Source organism: Amblyomma americanum, chromosome 1 (genome assembly GCF_052857255.1).
Source record: "Amblyomma americanum isolate KBUSLIRL-KWMA chromosome 1, ASM5285725v1, whole genome shotgun sequence".
NCBI lineage: Eukaryota > Metazoa > Arthropoda > Arachnida > Ixodida > Ixodidae > Amblyomma > Amblyomma americanum.
In genome coordinates, this window is record NC_135497.1 from 189,358,812 (window position 1) to 189,379,466 (window position 20,655).

At 49.0% G+C, this 20,655-nt stretch overlaps 1 pseudogene; it reads right to left on the reverse strand.

Moving 5' to 3' along the window:
• Positions 1-6,713: 6,713 nt before the first annotated feature.
• Positions 6,714-9,445, reverse strand: LOC144094170 (uncharacterized; annotated as a pseudogene).
• Between the last annotated feature and the right edge of the window lie 11,210 nt (positions 9,446-20,655).

Below are 20,655 nucleotides of genomic sequence, written 5' to 3' on the forward strand. Positions count from 1 at the left end.
CATATAATTCTCAATCGGCTACAACAATACGCTGAGGACAATAACTTACTCCCTAACTCCATGCTAGGCTTCAGGGCTAATCTTTCTACCCAAGATGTTATGCTGCAACTCAAGGCAGACATAATAGACATGGAACGCAGCAGAGGAACTAAAGCCATATTAGGCTTAGATTTGAACAAGGCGTTTGATAATGTCACGCACGATGATATCTTAAGGAATCTCTCGGACATCAACCCAGGGGAAAGAACTTTCCAGTACATCAAGTCATTTCTCAGTAACAGAACGGCAGAGATAGCAGTGGGAGAGATTAAATCAGACTCTATCTCACTTGGAGGTAAAGGAACGCCACAGAACGGCAGAGATAGCAGTGGGAGAGATTAAATCAGACTCTATCTCACTTGGAGGTAAAGGAACGCCACAGGGCTCAGTCCTGTCACCCTTCCTTTTTAATCTCTCACTAATTAATAAAATTCCTTCTAAATTAGCAGCCATCCCGGGGCTGCAACACACATTCTACGCAGATGATATCACTTTATAGACCACAACTGGCAGCGATGGTCAGATAGAGGATCATCATCATCATCATCAGCCTTACTACACCCACTGCAGGGCAAAGGCCTCTCCCATGTCTCTCCAATTAACCCTATCCTTTGCCAGCTGCATCCACCCTTTGCCTGCAAACTTCTTGATCTCATCCGTCCACCTAACCTTCTGCCGCCCCCTGCTACGCTTACTTTCTCTTGGAATCCACTCCGTTACCCTTAAGGACCAGCGGTTATCTCTCCTTCGCATTACATGCCCTGCCCAAGCCCATTTCTTTCTCTTGATTTCGACTAGGATGTCATTAACCCGAGGATACCCCGCGACAAGCTGTAGACATAATACAAGACCTGGCAGGTAAAGCAGGGCTCACCTGCTCGCCCTCCAAGTCCGAATTATTTCTAATCAGATACAAACCAAAGGGCCCTCGAGCAAAAAATTACAAACCTCCGCCTCCACTGAAATCTGGGTGGAAGGGCTCCCTGTAAAGGAAGTTCAAACTATAAGAATCCTAGGACTCTTCCTTCATTCGAACCTGAAGAACAAGGAAACACTAGAAAAACTCCAGACAACCGTCAATATGACGGTAAGACTAATTAGACAAATTGCAAGCAAACGGAAGGGAGTGAAGGAGACAGAACTTTGCAAAATAGTACAAGCATTTGTAATAAGCAGGCTTGTCTACGCACTCCCATACTTAAAATTAGACAGTAGTGAAAAAGCCAAAGTAGAGTCTATGATTAGATCAGCATACAAGGTAGCATTAGGGCTACCGAACTGTACCCCCACCGAAAGTTTTCTGGGCTTGGGAGTACACAACACCTTAGACGAGCTTACAGAGGCACACTTAATGCAGAGAGGCCGGCTTTCCCGCACCAAAGCAGGAAGAACCATACTTGATCGTTTAGGACTAGGCATACAGTTGCCACCCCAAGATACCAAAACACAGATACCTAAACGCATCGCTAAGGTAATAAGAGTTAAGCCACTAGCTAAGAATATGCATCCTGCTCACCACGAGGGGAGAAGAAGGGCTAGGGCAAAAGCTTTACACAACATATACAACCAAGATGAACATGCAGTATATGTAGATGCCGCAGAATATCCCCAGAAACAAGCGTTCGCACTAACGGCGGTGGATACGCAAGGTAGACTGATAGTCTCCGGCACTACCATAACGAAATCCTCGGAAACAGTAGAAGAGGCGACAATTGCCCTTGCTATCATTAACACAGAAGCTACTACCATACTCAGCGACTCTAAATTTGCCATACGCAATTATGCGAGGGGCAGAATTTCTCAGGCAGCAACGAGCATATTGGGTCAAACCAAAGACTTAGACAGAATTATTGAATTGATATGGGTCCCGGCTCACTCAGGGAACCCTAGTAACGAAGCGGCACACATAACAGCTCGAGGATTCGTCAGCCGAGCAGGGGACGCTGTCGTTGCTGAGAGTTTTTCGAAGGACGGCCTATCATCTTTTCACGATATTACTAATCATTTTAAACTTGAAAGGAGGATATTCCCTCCTCCAGACAAAGCCTTCAATAAGGAGCAGGAGACCACTTGGAGGCGACTCCAGACGCGATCCTTCATGACGCCTTACCTGTTGTCAAAATTCTACCCCGGTGAATACGACCCTGCATGTACATTATGTGGTGATTTAGCCACTTATGATCACCTATTGTGGAATTGTAAAGAGGAGCCGCCCCCGAAATCTCTAATACAGATTCCTACTCTCGAGCAGTGGGAGGCCGTGTTGGTCAGCTCAGACTTGGGAGTTCAAACCCGGGTCATTGAATGGGCTACCCAGGTCGCTGTCAGCCGTGGACTGATAGCCACCTAGCACGGATCGTCTGCATTCTGCCTTTTCTGAAGAATTAAATGTTTTCCAATCCAATCCGAATACCGTCAACATCTCTTGTCGCTGGTAAGACCTGTGACCACGTAATCGCGCGCCTGATATTATGAACCAAATTTCTGGCAGACATGGTAGGTAATTGACACTCAGCGTTTTAGTAAGGCGTAGATGTGCAAGCGAAAAAATCACGGGCGGTTTCGCTTGGGGTTGACCATGAATTATCGTGCGCTAGCGCCATTAGTCCTGTTTCGCATGGTTTAGCTTGACTTTCTATGCTGTTGCTCTGCCTGAACATGCCTACTTTGGTTGATATATCATATGATATAAGTTTGCGTGTTATTGCATCATTTTAGACTTGTGCTGTGGTAGAATTGGTCATTCTTTACATTCATAGATACCTGGGAGTCCTAACTCCACTCCAGGCGCAGAGGTGCAGCGGTTAAGCTACGCGCCACTGCCCTGCGATGGCAGGTGCTGCAATCGGTGGGGATTGTGAGACCTATGTTGTTTCTGAAAAATGTCTCGCGACTAATCAATAAATTGAACTGCCACGGTGGGCAGTTTGCTCACAATTCGATGGGCTTGTTATGACGTCACAACATCACGTGACCAGAGTGGCTCACGTGCTAGAAGAAGGCTTCGGACAGACAGACAACCACTTTTCAACGGATTGGAAGCAATAGAGCACTAAAATGGCAACCACAGGAATCGTTCACTCCAGACTCGGGGAGTTAGTGATTACTATTGTTCAGCCCAAATGCTGCATTTTAGCGAGCCGTTTGATTTTCGAGTGGCCTCAATAATGTTTTATTTTAAGCGACTGCATAAGGGTCTCACTGCAGCGGAAAGCCGCCACCGCACCGGGGAAAGACACTAAAGTAATAAAAAAAGTTAAAGCTCGGGGAGCGGGATGCGAACTCGCGGCGGCACTAAAAAATCAGTTCCGCTGGCCATTACTTCAGACCATTGCGCCGTCACCACAACTTTTTTTTAAGTATGACATTTGTAAGAATGAAAATATATTCTATTCACATTAACTAAATTATTTACAAAGCTTTTAGGATACGCCACGAAACACATCGCAAAAATACAGCAACAGAGCAGTAGACGCGAGGTATAGGCTGTGCGCATCACCAAGTAGGATTGCCACTCCGTTTTTAAGTCGGCCGGTTCATACATTTCCCTAATTTGAAAAATCAGTTGGAAGAAATCCTAACATCCTGCCTGTACGAACTGCCAAGCTCTCGAGCTGTGCTTGCAATGTCGTCGTCTTCGTCACATAGCTGCGTTCACGAGAGTTGTTGAAAGTGCCAGTCTTTCACGCTGTAGTTTGAAAGCGGGGTCCTCATCATTTTCCGTCCGTGCGCGCGTGGAAGCGTCATCAGGCGAACATGTAGCAAACCGCACGAAATGCGGAAGATTAGAAGCAGCGAAATTGAAAAGACCTAGTGCAATCGCAGTGTCATCGGGTAATGGTAATTTAGCGACCCACAAAATTTGCTCGTTCTGAGTCTATTCTGTGCTTAGCACTTATTGTAGTTATCGTGGTGAACGCTACTGAATTGTTTTCTAACTTCTCTAGGCGTGCATTAGTTTTGTACACATATATACACAACAACGCACAGACTGCTTTTAGCAGTCTATTTTAGCAAAGTGGGCATGGCAGCAGCAAACGGGGCAGCATGCTAAGGAATCCTTTTTGCTTTGCCATCCAGATTAGTGATTCGAAATCTGCACATTGCTGCAGGAGTGACGATCGCTTTCTAGTGCTGCTGCCCTGCCCACTGTGTGTTCAGCGTTTCCATTCTTGCGTGATCGCGTTATCAAAAGATTTGCTGTCTTGTGGCGGTGTTGAAACAAATCCTGGCCTGATTGAAAAAGAAATGCTATCGGAATTGCTAGAAGACCGAAGCAAGATTAATTCAACAATGGGGAGCCTGAAGGCGTCTTAAAACATAACTGAGAATAAACTTTCCTGTTTAACTCTGCGAATTGATGGCACTGAGAAGCGGTTGTCGTGCCTAAATGGCTTAGCCACGAAGGTAAAAGACATGGAATCGGCAATATCGGAACTTCGGGAGCGGCTTAGTAAAGTCAGGAACCAGATAGAAGATTTAGAAAACATAGCCATAAGAAATAATCTGATCATTTACGGAATACAATAGCGTAGCGAGGAGACTAGCGAGGAACTGGGCAAGGAAGTAATTGATGTTGTTTTTTTTCTGGAACAAGGTTTAACAGTGAGTGGTGCCGAAAGATGCCACAGGGTGGGTAAAAAGAAATAAATAAAGCGTGACCAGTCGTTTTGAAACTCCTCGACTTCTGTGAAAAAATTTCAATATTACAATCATGCTATTTACTGAAAAACACCTAAATCGGCTCAATATCCAAACACCAAAAAGCTCAAAATCATTAGCTGAGGACTTTTCTAAACGAGTTATGGAAATACGAAAACATGTGTGGAAAAGCTGTGAGGAAGAAAGGAAAGAGGGCGCCAATCTTTTAAACTAATCTACAATAAGCTAAGCGCTAATAGCGTGCCGTATGGCTGGGATGAAACAACAGCTCCTTGCTTTAGGCTTAGAAAGAAATCAAACAAAAGACTTCTGAACCTGAAAATACTCAATGTTAACTGCAGAAGTGTCATAAACAAGACAACTGAGTTTGAGGCACTTTTGCTTTTGCACGACCCTGAAAAAGTAGTTTTGACAGAAACTTGGCTTAACAATACAGTGTTTGAAGCGAGTTCGTTACCCCTGGCTACAGTTTGTACCGAAAGGATCGCGATGGTAGAGGTGTAGATGTCAGCATTCGGTTTAAATCACCCCTGTGAATTCTATTACCAATGCCTGATGTACTCAATGTAGAGTGCATTTTTTTTTGCAAAACGTACTATGGAAACGTTAGTTATATTATTGGAGATATGTACAGCCCCCCCCCCCCCCCCCCCGCAACTCTACCGTTTGCCGTATTATAGGAACTAAAGAATATTTGTGCACGAATGTTAAACCTGATAATCGTATTATACTGTCAGGATATTTTAATTTGCCTGAAGTAGACTGGTCAAATTTTTCAGTTAAAAAGCACGACCCCCAAGGCGAAGCTATGTTGGGCAGTGCTTTTGGCTTCGACTTGCAGATTGTAGAAGAAAATACAATATTTCAGGGCAATTTTCAATCAATGCTCGACCTCTTTTTTGTTAGCGGATCAATTACTGCCAAAGCAAATATCCAGATAGTAGATAGAATATCGGACCACAAAGCTGTACTGCTCACTACTGAAGACGCCGCTTTAGATAAGAAGCCTTAACATTCATTCCATCGAAACTTTTCTTGAGATACATTATAAGTATCTTGGACTCTTGATCACTAATGACGTCACTTGGACAAAGCACATTGACTATATAATGGCGAATTTTAAGCGCAAGTTGTTCTTTCTGAGGGGAGCTTTGAGACTTCCTACTGCTTCTGTCCGACTGCTCGCATACAAAAACATACATCTGCCGATACTAGACTATGCATGCGTTATTTGGGACACTTTCACTTAAACTTACACTAATAAGATAGAAATGGTGCCAAGAAAAGCAGCTCGTTTCATTTAAAATAGATTTGGACGTACGTAAGTGACAGAACTGTTAACCAAAACGGACTTGCCTTCATTAAGGCAATGAAACCGTGTGTCACGGCTAAAATTTGTCTTTCAATTTATTACGGCCACTGTAAGACAGATTTGACGAGAATAATTTATTTTTCATCTGGTTACGCCACTAGGCAAACACGCACAGTAAGGCCATTTACCACGCGTAATAACCGTTTTAAGTATTCTTTCCACGAACAGTAATTGAAGGGAATCTCTTAACCAACCAATGACCACGTTTCGAAGTCATCTATGTCGACATTTCTTTCCAGTATTGTATAACAATCTGTTGTGTATGCTTATTTTCTGAAATTTTCAAGCTACGTTATTCTACTTTTTTCTTGTGTTCATTGTCTGTGTTATTCGTTGTGTTTACTTCTTTTGTATCCCACCTTGCTAAAATCCCCAATGGGGATTGCAGTATAAGCAAAATAAATATCGACAACAATGAAATGTTATAAGTGCAGGGCACATGTATGCATGCAGTGCGTGCCAGAAGTAAATCCAGAGTGATTTTTAGGGCCCTAGTCGTAGAGAGAGAGAGAGAACAACTTTAATGAAAATGCCTGTAGAATCGGTTAGGCTTCCTCCACGCAGGGAGGACAAGCTTTTACCGCGACGCGGCCACTACGTCAGTCTCGTGCGTTGTGCTCCTCGAGCTCTTGGTCCCTCGCTACTTCCGCGGGTCCGAGAGGGCCGCCGGCCCCTTCCTGGGGGTGCTTCCCCCCTTCTCCTCGGTTTCGCTCGGTCGCTGCCTTTCTAGAGCTGCCGAGACCTGCTGGACGGCCTTGAGTTCTGTCTCTTGATCATAGCTCCTCGTTGCAGCCTCTAGCTGCGGCGGGATCGTCGTCTTCTCGCTGGCTTCTCGCGGATTTACGCTACAGTCCCAAAGGATGTGAGCCGCGGTGGCTCTCTCCTTCGTGCACAGTCTACACACGTCACTCGCGTACACACTCGGACACGCGTGCTTAGCTAACACCGGGGTGAGCAGGGACCCCGTCTGTAACTGTCTGTATAACACTGCCTCCTTCCGGGTAAGCCCCGGGTGAGGTGGTGGCATAGTCTGTCAGTTAAGTCTGTACCATTTCACTATTTCGTTGAAGGTGGTCATCTTGTCTTTGGCACTGCACCGCTACCAACACTCCGAGTCGGTCGTGCTTGCAGCCGCGCGGATGGTTAGTCCTCGCGCGGCCGAGTTGGCCGTCTCGTTGTGGTACACGTTCCCGCGTTCCGACACGTCACTGCCCATGTGGGCCGGAAACCACTTGATCACCACAGCACTTTTGCGTCCGATGTCTTCGGCCTTGCGCAGTATGCGCGCGGCCTCACTACATACCCTACCCTTGGCGTAGTTCTTCACGGCCGTTCTGGAGTCACACAACACTGTAGTGCATCCGGGGTCGGAGACGGCCAAGGCGATGGCCACCTCCTCCGCCCGGTGCGCTTCTCGAGTCCGGACGCTCGCCGTGGTCTTCGTTGCACCCGTCGATGCCCCGACAGCCACCGCCGCGTATGCGTTGCTGCTCCCTCGATACTCCGCCGCGTCCACGTAGACGGCGCCTTCTTCTCTGGCGTGGAGGACCACGAGAGCCCTGGCCCTCGCCAGCCTCCGCTCTTTGTTGTGCTCGGGGTTCACCTTCCTCGGGATCGGACAGACCCTTAGCTTTCTGTTGATGCTATCTGGTATAGGTACGCCTTTCTGCTGCGTGCCTTCCCTCGGCTCGAGGCCAAGGTCCCCCAGTATCTGTCTTCCGGTTCTCGTTTCAGAGAGACGCTCGAGTAGCGCCGTTCTCTGTGCTTCGGCTATTTCGTCCAGCGTGTTGTGTACTCCCAGCGCCATGAACTTTTCGGTGCTCGCGCTCCCGAGGAGACCGAGTGCCGCCTTATACGCCTTGCGTATGGTGGCGTCTGTCTTGTTACGTTCGCTCGGCCTCCAGTTGTGGAAGGCGGCCACGTACGTCATGTGGCTAACTGCGAAGGATTGAACGAGCCTAGTCAGGCTCTCCTCCTTCATCCCCGCTTTTCTGTTGGACACTCTCCTGATGAGTCTTATTGCCGTGGTCGCTTTGCCCGCGAGCTTGTTAACCGTTTCACCGTTGACTCGGTTTCGCTGGATGAGCAGCCCGAGCACTGGAATCTTCTCGACCTCCGGTATTACTTGGCCTCCCACCGGCTTGACCGTGATCTTGGGACGCTTGTACTTGACTTCCATATTCTTTCTTTTCCTGCCCGCTCCTTTCGGTGGAATCACCAGCTGTTCTGACTTGGCCGGAGAGCAAACGAGTCCAGACCCGTCGAGCTGCTCCTCGATGGCGTTGACCACTTCTTGCAGCGTTGTCTCGATGTGTCCGTCGCTTCCTCCCGGTACACATAGCGTAACGTCGTCGGCGTAGATGGTGTGCCGGACGCCCGGTACTCTTTCTAGCCGGTTGGCCACCCCGATCATCACGAGGTTGAAGAGTAGCGGGGAGATCACCGAGCCCTGCGGAGTTCCGACGCTGCCCAGCTGCTTCTCTTCGAGCTGCAGGTCTCCCGCGCAGATATCGGTGGTCCGTTCCATCAGGAAGTCTTTGATGTACTGGTATGTCCTCCTGCCCATGTTTAGCCTGGATACTTGGGCCAGGATAGCCGAGTGCCTTACTTTATCGAAGGCACTCTGCAAGTCCAGTCCGAGTATGGCTCTTTTGTCCTTGGTGCCCGTCGTATCGCCGATGATCTCGTTCTTCAGTAAAATCATGGGGTCTTGCGTCCCGAGCTTGTTCTGAAACCCGATGATGGAATTTTGGTAAAGCTCTGATTCTTCCAGGTAACGCTGCAACCTGTTCATGAAAACGTGCTCGAGGACCTTTCCCACGCACGAAGTGAGTGAGATCGGCCTGAGGTTCTCTACGTTGGGTGGCCTGCCAGGCTTGGGGATGAGGATCGTCTTGGCTGCTTTCCATTGCTTTGGCAGGCTTCCTTCTTGCCAGCACTTGTAGAAGTTCGTGAGTGTTTCGATGGCCGCTTCGTCGAGGTTCTTGAGTGCTCTGTTGGTCACTCGATCAGAACCCGCGGCGGACCTGCTATTGAGATCCTGCAGCGAAACTCTGACTTCCCACGTCTGGATGTCGCGATCTAGCGTCTCGTTTTCGTTGCCTTGGTAATCCGGGTGTCTTTCCGTGGGTGTGGCCGGTAGGTACTTGGCGTCCAAGTGTCGCTTGACCTTGTCCTCCACGTGTTCGCAGATTGCCTTCTGTAGGATTCTGGCCAGGTTGTTGGGTGGGTGCATAGCACCCTGCAGTGAACCTCGATCTGCCTGTTGAGCTCGGCGATCTTCTTCCTTAGACTTCGGTTAGTTCGTCGCTTCTGCCACCTCGCCTTTATGGACTGCTTGGCTTCTATCAAATGGGCCAGCTGACTGTCCATCTTATCTATCTGTTCGTCTGTCTCCAGCTCTTTGGTGGCTCCTTCCGTCGTCTCAACGACGTTAGCCGCCCATTGCTCGATTTCCGTAATGTCCAGTTGCACCGCGGGTAGCGCCTTTCGAAAGGCGTCCCAGTCCGTAATGCGATGCTTCCTTATGCCGGTGTTGCCTTGGCCTTCGAGCGGTACGACGACCTCCACGATGTAGTGATCGCTGCCCAGCTCTTGGCCCGTGTTTCTCCATTTCGCTTCTCTCGATCCTCCATCGGTTTTGACGAAGGTAAGGTCCGGAGTGGTGTCTCTCGTAACCGATGTGCCGATCCTGGTGGGAAATGCCGGATCCGTGATTAGGTTCAGTCCCACGTCGGTGGCATCTTGCATCCGCTCTCTCCTCTTGGCCGTCGTTCTGTGGTAGCCCCAGTCTTGGCTCGGAGCGTTAAAGTCTCCGCACCCTAGGAGCGTTCTGTTCCCCGCGCCTGAAGTCGCCTTGTGGAATAGTGCCTTGAACATCTGTTGTCCGTGGGACGGATTGCTTTAGACGTACACCAGGAAAGGGCTCTCCTTCCTCTTCTTGCCTGTGATTACTTCCACCGTGCAGTGTTCGATGCCGCTTCTGCAGATCATTTCGTGTTCCATGAAAGTGATCCCTTTCCTGACGAAGGTGCAGACCCCTCTGCCCTTGGACGTGTCCCTTTTGCTCGGCGGACAGTCATGCGACCGGTAGCCCGGTAGTCTCGGCGTCTCTTCGCTGTGTGTTTCTTTAATCATTATGACGTCTGGTTTCCTCGTTAGTTGCTGCAAGTGTTGCTGCAGCACCGCTCTCTTGCCGGTAAAGCCGTTGCAGTTCCAGTGCCAGACCAAGAGGTCTCTCACTGGCGGTGTGGATGCTGCTGTATGTGGTGTCCCGTCCATGATTACTGCAGTTTGGCGATGATCTGTGCTTCCATACCTTGTAGTTGTGCCCCTATCTGCGTCTGCAGCTATGCCTGCATCTGCGCCACCATGTTCTGGATCGTGCTCTGTATGTTCGTTGTCAGCTGCTGAACCGTTTGCGCAAGCGCAGTGAGGCGGTCGTTGGTTATCTGGCTAGTCGCCTCAAGATGGTCGAGTTTGTCGTCCTGTTTTTTTATTCTCTCCGTTATTCGTTCCTTGGCGCCCTCTATGGCTCTCCTCTTGGGAGCCGGTTCCGGCGCTTTCGTGGCTCTCGGGTCCACCTCTACCTCCGGTTCGTCCTCGGTTATCTCTTCTTGTTTCCTCTCTTGTGCGGGCTTCGGCAGCAGCTGCTGCTGTTGCTGCATCGCAACTAATGTCGTTAGCTTCTCGCTGATTTCCTTGATGGTTGCGTCCTGTTCGGCGATTCTCCGCTTTAGCTTCTCGTTCTCGTCTCTTAGGGCTTTTACCACCCCGTTCTCTTCTTGGATCTTTTTCGCGGCGTTTTGCGCCGGTGGTTGCCCTAGTCGTAACTGTCTCGGTTTTGTCTCCCGTATTAGCTCAATCAGCTCACACACACAAGTACCCGCACACACACAACAGTATAAGCATCTAGCCTCTCGTTCAACATAGCCTTGAGGGCTTGTCTTGTACGTTTATTACTCAGTAATATCAGCAGAAGTTGCAGACTAGAAAATACAACTCGAATTTTAAAATTACTATTACTGAGGGTGAGGGGGGTCCGACGAGGTGAGGGTGAGGGCGAAGCGGCCGGATAACTTTTCAAAGTGAGGGCGATGGATTCAAAAGTGAGGGTGAGGGAGGAAAAGTAAAAATGAGGGCAGTTGCTCACCTCTGGTCATCAGACAAGTCTTTGTCCTAGACTGTTTCACTTTCGTGAAGACCCTTGACTATTTAGTGAATGAAAAAATAAGGCGAGGTCTCAACTGAAGCTTATTTCAGCACGGAATTCGCCGCACAGGGTTAGTGTAGAGGCTCTAAAGCGGAAGCGACGGCCACAGTCCTATACATAGCCTTTTTAACATATTTGCAAATGCCAAATGTCTAGTCATAACATTAGGTGGATATGGTATAAGTATATGGGGTTCAGCATCCCAAACTTGCTTGCGGGCTGTGAGAGAAGCCATAGAGTAGGGCTCCGGATTAATTTCGCACACTTAGGGGCATATTCTGTAACGATTCTTGCAGCAATTATTTCTTCTGTTTTCTTGCGAAAGGTCAGACCCGACTTCGATACCTGAGCCGACGACTGGCGCTTCTCGCTTATCTGTCACTCACGACGATGTCACAAGCCGCGGCTTCAAATAGCATCAGGGCAAAGGAATGAATAGGGAAAACAATTTAAACAAAGTGCGGTCGCCGTTCTCATTTAACGTGCACGGGCATCACACACCACACGAGCATTTTTGGCAAATGCGGTTGCCGTGGCCAGGATTCCTGCGCGACTTTTCGCTCAGCAGCTGAGCCCCGCAGGCACGTGTCACAGCGCCGACTTCTTCAGATTTCTTCAAAATGTGATGGCAGCCTAAGGTACGCCCGATGATAGGCGCACCAAGATACGGACAAATTTTAGAGCATACTGCTCGCACGAACCTGACAGCGTTGAAATCAGATCCCGTGATTGCCAACGTGTACCCTAATGTATGTCATTACAGCGGGATTCCCACTTACAGACATCACTCCTTCCCCGTTGTTAAAACCAAGAGGCTGAAAAGTAAAAGAAAAATACACTAAAAGAGACACTGAGGAGAAATTGAAGCTGGTTAGTATCGAAAGAATACCAGCCCCTTATCACAAAATGACCACTCCACCGAAACGAAAAAGTTCTTGTAAGGTATAAAATAGCAAGAACTAAAAATACAGGCATCGCCGCTACTGGGCAATCTCGCAAGTACAAGCACAATGACGAAATAGCCGAAAAACGCAACCTATCTTTGAGGCTGCTGCTCCATCATGAACTAACCACGCGCATAACTTGTACACATTCCTTATTGTGTAAATAGTTTGTGTATATTACCTCTCCCCCTATCCTCTTGCTGTCCCCTCACCTCTTTCATTTCATTTCTCCGTTCTGCCTGCTATCCTTTACTTCCGCTGCCCGAGCTCAGATGCTTTAGTATCAATGGCAGATGCCGGTGCTGGGAAAAATCTTTCCTTACTTTTTATTATTATTTTAATAAAAACCACTTACTAGTGAGGCTGACAAACGTGCATGAAGGTTACGTAATGGATCAAAACTGAAGCATGTAAGATTTGCTTTGAAACCACTGCTGCACTTTTATCACACGAGAAAGACGGAAAAAAAGACAACCGGGATGTCGGAATCCAAACAAAACCTATACTTGGTGACGCAACAGGCAGCCAGCTGATTTTCGGAATGTTTTGGTGCTTCCCGGCTACGCGCTTTGCGTGCCCACGTGTTTTCGTTTCTGACGTGCCTCGATTTACTAGTGAAAAGGACCAGAGCAACTCCCAGTGCCCATCTAAGCCACAGATGCCGCCCGCTCCTCCACAGGGGCAGCGGCATACGCGATAATCCCCCCCACCCAAACAATACAAACGCCGTCATTACGCAAGCTCTTGGACCTTTCTCTTCTACCCCTCGAACACCCAATCTTGAACTCCTTCCCATTGTGGCGAGCATAGAAGACTTCACAGCCATCGCACCACACATGGTTGTACACTGTGCACAGATTCTACAGCGGCCATAAGGGCTCTCCAGAATAGACACATACCCTCCTCTCTTCCTGCACACTGCGCTAGAATACCTACGACCTCACACTGTCATGCTCCGGTGGGTCCCTGGCCACGCTGGAATTGCCGGAAACGAGCTGGTACACCTGCTCGCCCGCGCCCTCGGTCACCGGGCATCTGCAGTCCCCTGGCCTTTCCAACCGACATGGGAAGATAGCCTTGAATACAAGCGCGATATTAACACCCACTATGACCACGTCAGGGAGGCCTTCCCTCATCCAGCGCTACCAAGACCGTCTCTACGCATACTCTGCAAAACACAGCTAACCACATTACACACCCCCGCCCGGTCCTACCTACATCATCTCCGAGCTGTCCCAGCCTGCCCCAACTGCCCTTGACCTTACGCAAACCTAGAGCATTGCCTCCACGCATGCCCAGTCGCCATACAATCCGCCCTCCCACTTTCCTTACCCACCCCCACCCTCCTGGAGTGGCTGGCTGGCCTCGTACCAGTATGAGGATCAACTGATACTGGTGGGACAAGCTCATTCTATCCACGGCGACTAAATCGAAGTTGCTGAATAGTGTTGTCTCTCTCTCTTTCTCCCCTCTAAGTGCGCTTCGGACGAAGTTCCTGCAGCGGCGCGCACCTTCAACAACGAAAACACCTGTGGATATCTAATGTTGCACGCACCTCCACGTTAACAAACGCACCGCTCGGCGTGTTCGCCTCGACAACGTACAAAGCCGCTGGGCTGCGTAACCACCGCTACGAGGACTGTTATTACAGAATTTAAATATAGCCGTGCGTACCAGTCTCTCCTCATCGGTCGTGATGGTGGCTCGGCGGTGACAGCGACAGCGTCGGTAGATGCGCTTGGCTTGTTGCCGACTCCTCGGCGCTCGGTCTGTCCTGCCAGACCCGCCGCCTCAGCCCTCAAAAGCAACGCACTCTGTGTGTTGTTGAGGTCGCTGAAGTGCAGGCCGCAGTAGTTTGCGAGAACTTCGTTGTCGGAATCGCGAGCGGGATCCATCGCAACGCTTGTGCTATCACAAACGAATCAACTACGGCTGATCAACGTCGGCCTTCAACATCCGGCCGGCGAAAGTTATCATTTCGATTGCTGCTAGGCTGCACCGCTCACACTAGAAATCACGGAGTCCCCGTTTGCGACAGTTTACGTCATTTTCCGGCTATTTCGTCATCCGAGAGTCCAGAGTTTGAATCAGAGTGGCGAGAAAACGTTTTTAAACTTGGAATCCAAATCTCTTAGCAATAAACTGACCTTTCGCGGCCAGACAAGCGGTAACAAAGCCACGAAATGCCGAATTAATGGATTTTACCAGCAAAAAAAATTATAGAGTTGTCTTCAGTCTCTCTTTGAAAAGATTTTAGCGATTCCTGAAGCTCTGAGTTTAATTTCTCATTTATTTTGAGGCAAAATTTTTGTTACAAACTTTATTATGCTGGCTACACTTCTGCGGGCAACAATGATGCTACCATGATGACGCCGCAGATTAGCGAAACCTTCCCGCCGTACTTTACACATCTAAGTCGTCAACTGGAACTGAGCAATTTGCTGAAAACGCCAGCTGTTACTGGAACTCGAGGATAAAGGGAAAATGCATCAGTAAAACTGGGTGTTTCATACAAATCGCCTTTTTTCAAAGCTATGCGCTACAACTAAAAAAAATTGTCAGTGGTTTAGCTCTGGTTAAACCTAGACCAACCACGTGACGAACCACGTGATCAGCCACGGCGCCGCGCCACCAGCAGCTGCTCCGCACCACGTGACCAACTACGTGAGAGCGTGGCGTAGCCACAGGGTGGGGAGCCGCCACGCTGAAGGCTCGAAATGCTACCGTAATGTAGCTATCGCTACAATAAAGAAAAAGGTGACCAGGCAAGAAAAAAACAAGTAAATGAACAGGCTTTCGGCAGCAACCTAGCACCCAGCGATGCGGAGGCGTCGTCTTAATGCGGTGCACTAATGCTACAGAACCATGTGATCGCGTTGGGCCAAGAGAGGTGTGAGAGCTGCAAAACGAAGGCGCTACTTTGCTACCAGCGGTAGCATATGCAGGAACACTGCAGGGGAGCAGTCGCTAATAAACGTTCGCGTTTCGACGAAGGCTACTCGGTGGCCAGACAGGCACGCGCACCCAGAAATGAACAGTAGGTGGCAGCTCCTCTGTCCTTTGTTGGGATATTGGCACCATGATCGGGCCGGAGAAATTGCGAGGAAGATCGGAGACCTGGTTACGAGGAAGATACTGGAAACTTTATACTATTTATATTATGTACACATAAGGAGCAACTGAGAGCGTCTCTCATAAAAACGGAACGTCTCAGCAGACGGGAGTCTCGGCGAGAGGGAGCATCTCGGCCGCACTCGCTGCCGAGTTTTATAACGTTTTTCTTCCCCAAGTTCGCTAGATGGAGGCCGGGCCTGCCGAGGAAGGCGTGTCCTTGAAATTCCACTTTGGCACTCACCACACTCTCTGTCAATGGGGAACACCCCGTCACGTGTTGAGCTGAAAGGTGAGGAGGATGCCATCTCCGCCGTCGTGCAGACACCGGAAGGTCCTCGAGTGGCATCTGCAGGTGGTCGCACTTGTTCCTCATGAGTGCAAGACCAAGGAAAAGGCTACGTGCAAGGCCACGCAAAGTAGGGAAACCGCTCGCAGGAAACTTCTCCTTTGACGACGTATTGCGAGGAGAATTAAATACGGTGACTGGACCCAGCTGGCCCCCGGGTCCTGTCTTGAAGGTTCATTATGACTGGCCTTAGCAACTATCTTCGACGTGTAGATGAGGGTGCACTGGCAGAGCTGCGCTGGCTGCTTTCAGGGGAGGCTTGCCGTCACCGCTGCCGTGACTACGCCGGACGAGAGTCCCCGTTTGAATCCACTTAGGCTAAAGGGCATCCCGGCCATAGCACCTTGAAGAAGGAAAGATACTTAGCCCAGTTGGGGAGAATTCAAACGTGGGTTTTGATGAGACGCAACAACAGAGACAGCACTGATTATACACAAGGCTGTTATTGTCCTTAGACTGGACGCCCAAACATTTCACGATCCGTACCTGTGACCAGCCGGCAAATGTGTCAATCGACAGACAATACGTCGACAACACCGACCTCCACGGGGCTTGTCTTGACGTTTTCTTCCGCCACGACCTCCTCGCCGCCACTACATACAGCCTCTCACCAACGGAAGCACGCAACTATTCACAGGACTACGTCGCTGCGGGCGGGGCCCCCTGTGGCAGCGCCTTTGTTCAAGGCACCACCTAGAGCCTTAACTTAATCGCACTTCTACATTAAGAAATACTTCAGCCTTATCCTTGGCCGCTTTTATGAAGGGGTTGGATTTTATGATGTTCGAATGGACTTCTACAGCTTTCTTTTACGCTTATTAATCTCGCCATGAAGTCGGATCACTAACAGCTGCTTCAAGTTCCTTCCATGCTGTAATTCAACGGCCTTAAAGACCCCGTAACCCAGAAAATCTTTCGCTGGCGTTGGGAGCGAAAACTCACGAGCATGACTCTGGCAGGTGTTGACCAGGCAGCAATCTATAGGAGGCAGGTGGGCCACTTAGGTCACCTGAGCTAACAGTGTCGTCACCACCTGCCCATCGGATAGCAAACAAACTGCCAACCGTGGCAGGTGGGCGTTAAATCAATAATTGGTCGCTCAGGAAAAGCAAGCTGGGTCGCACAAGGCCCACTATTGGGACCACCTGCCATCGCAGGTCAGTGGCGCATCGCTTAACCGCTGCACCACCGCGCCGGGAAGGCTATGAGGACTTCCAGGGATCTATGAATGTAAAGAATGAATTTCTCCATATATGGCAACCCTTACCTATGCGTCATAATCTTCTTAGGGCGGAGCTTAAGTGCCCCCAATAAATTTGTTCGTGCCGATTGACCAATACAACGCCTTTTTGCTGGCTGCCATGTTTCTGTTCGTGCTTCTTTCTGGGCATCCAAATATACATTTTATAGGTGCCCTGTGGAAGAAGATTTAATGAGGGTTTACCGTTCCAAAGCAGCTCAGGCTATGCGGGGGCGCCGTAGCAAACGGCTACGGAAATTTCGACCACCTGGGGTTCTTTAACGTGCACTAAAATCGCGCAGTACACGGGCCTCTGGCATTTCGCCTCAATCAAAATGCAACCGCCGGGACCGGGATCGAACCCGTGTCCTCCGGGTCAGCAGCCGAGCGCCATAATTACTGAGCCACCGCGGAAGCACCTGCCGAAGGGATTGTTGGGAACGCTGATTCCTTTTGCGGGGCATCGATGCAGTTAGGCGTGTGCTATAAGAGACGTGTATCAGATTCCATGCAAGGATCACAAGATTTACTCTAAACCTCTTTGAACAGTTACCTGGACATGGAATGGCAGAAGTTCGTGTTTTACAAACTTCCACAGCTCCGTCTAGGCGTGATTGCACGTCCAAAGAACACAAAAATGCTTACATCGCGTATGTTTCGAAAAAGTCATGGGCGACGTTTAGAACAGGTAGAAGCGCATGGCCCAGTAACGACGATTACAAAGACTGGGTTGTGCCTGATGCTAGAATCAACATCCCGCAAAAACATAATGTGAGGCAAATACGTCGACCCGACTAACCTCGGTGAGGCTGCATTGAAAAGTAACTTGAAACGTGTAGAAACCCAGAGCACAGCCCAGGCATTGTTTCGCATTTCGCGACTTATAGTCGCGCAATTAAAAAACGGCTAAAATGTTCGGCACCGCTTAGCAGCCTTTTGAGTTGAAAGCGTGAAGCGTTAGGGCATTATGAAACGCCACTGCTAGTGGCCGGAACGAAAACGGCAAGAAATAGCAATGGCCTCAGCGTGCTCAAGATTAAAAATTTCCTGAAGTGGGAATTAGCGAAAGGTGAAATTTTAGGTGCGAAAATGCTGCCTTTACTGAGGAGTTTTCTTCAATCGCGATTTGTATTTCATACCAGATATTCAAGCGTTTTGGTGGATTCTCATCAGCCTAAGTACTATCGGCCACAATTGTTACGGGAAGTGGGTGAGCGGTAAAAAAAAAGTTATTTCAACGCAGTGACGCACGCCAATCGACTGAAATGTCTGATAGTGTTTGGGAACGGGCGTACTAAACCAGCTGGCAACCAGGCGGCTAGGTCGCGAGAAAGCGCTATAATTTCTATTGTCACTCAAGGGTTTTCAAAGTCAGATGATCTTTTTTAACGCTTTTTCAACCATTTAGAGAACCTGCATGCGAACGTTTAAGATTCAAGAAATTTTTGTTAGCGCCTTCCATACGTTAAATACCTCTGCCCATCGGCATACAGGTGCTTGCAAGCGCTTCGGCGACATGGGCAATTCAGTTCGGTACGCACAAGGCAATGATTCAAGGGGCCGACATATTTTAGAGCACAGGCAGAAAAAAGAAACGGGTAGCCACCGTTTGGTTTTTTCCGGCGTGCGGAATGGGGTAAACAGCACGATAAACCTGGACATGGAGAACGTGGGCGGGACTGCTAAATTATTCATAGCGTGCGCATGGTTGAAAACAGCGCCAACCCATTCGATAACCAGCCTCAAGTGTATTCTCTATAGATAGCTTACACTTACGTTATGTACACTGTAAACAAGAATCAACCGAATTGGGAGTTTAAATGGCTGGCGCAACACTTTATACTCCATATGCGGAAACGATTACTCCATCAGTATGGAGTAACTATGTTCTGAATGACGTATTTTGCTTCCTGAACTAAATAACAGGGTATAAAGGAGGGTTCTCCTCTTTATAACTCCCATTTTTAAATGGAGTTTCTTAGCCTCAATGCGCTCGAAGTTCCCAAAGGAGTAAAAAAAAAACACCATTTTGCGCCATCCGCCCCGCCACCTATCGTCTCATCTGCTTCTGGTCAGTTGTCTGATAATGGCGGTGAGTGACGACCCCTTGGTTACCGTCGTCGCTGGGTCTCTGCTCACTTCTGCTCCTTCACGGGCGCCTGCCGCGGTACAAGGTATCGCCGTTTTCGGCTACAGTAAGGTGCATAATTGAACTTCTCTTGTGAAGCTTGCAGTGCTCTAACCGTATGTGACCTTCCTTTGTTAGTGTTGCCACACCGTTAGAGCCCCTTCTTAGGCCTAAACCTGGCAGCTTTTTTCAGTGTTGTTCCCGCGGTGTACTGCAACTGATTACAGTGCGTTGCATAACATTGAACTCTGAGAGAATTTAGTTTCAACACTGAGCTCTTGATTGACCTGATGAGGCTACATTTTTCCTCAGTCATATTGAATGCCAAGCCTTAAAGAAGTGAATACGAAGACAAACACTGCCATACCAAACTACCCTCAGGGCTGTTCTCAATTTCAACTTACTCTGCTCTGGTATTTATTCAAATATAGTGTGATGCATGACAGTGAAAACTACTCCACGACTCCTTTTCAGTTTTGAACTGTTTATTCTAATGCTATATATTCCTTTACCTACGAGCATAGGCAACCAAACAAGCTCGTACAGCAAAAGCAGAAGACTCCTGCCGCCTTCGCCTACGGCGCCGATGGGCTTTGCAGACGGCGAAAAGAACGCATGACGCAGGGCGACATTAAGGCAGCTCAGTTTCCCAAGTTGGATTGCCGGCTGTCACCCCGGCTACTGCCCGTTCCCGCCGCTGGCACTGCTGTAAGCATTAGCCTCAATGAGGATAAGCACTACGCCATTTTTTTGGCTCCATTTCTATGGGTAGTGAAAGCTCCGTTGTACTTCTAAATACCTCTTTTATGATAGAGTACATCAAATACTTCATTTATATAGAATACGTAAAGCCACCTTTTGGGTGTGCGCTAGAGGACAAGCCATTTACTCCCATTTGGGCGTATTTTTGTTACCAGTGTAGAAGTATATAACCTCCTTGCTTACACCGGCGTCGTAGCGGCTGCCATTTTGGTGGACCACCGCGAAAGTCAGAGCGCTTATCTAATCTACTTACGTGCACTCTGCAAACTTCGCGTGCTCCACCATTACGCCGGTGAAGTCACATGCAAGCCATCTATACTTTCAATTCTAGTCAGGCAGCGGCGGTCCGAGCACATCCACGCTTCCACTTGTTAACCTTCCCGATCCTCCCCGTCCAATAATAGTGCTCATGCTTGGCCTGAAACTGCGCCGGCACAGGGAGGATCCCGTAACTAGAGCCCTGGCACGCAACATGGAAGAACGCGGTGTTTTACGTTTCCTTTTCGCCACTCACCAGCAGTGCCTGCAGTTCAGGTGGCGGCGAATAAATCCGCGGTGTTGTCCGAAGGTGCCCTCTTGAGAAGACTTGATGATCGAGACAGCTACACAGTACAGAGGCGTTGCCTCCTCTCCGCTCATCAGCCTTACGCGTCAAGCAACAGGACCGAATCTAATTCACTGGCGCTACATTTTTCACCGCTGCTTTTTTTTTCTTCTTACCTGACCGGCTCTCTACAACGTACTCACCTCTCTTCCTACAAGGTATGGAAGTTCCGCTGCAGTGAAATCTTAAGTCAGCCAAACGTTTGCATAAGCAAAAACAACCACAGTCGTTT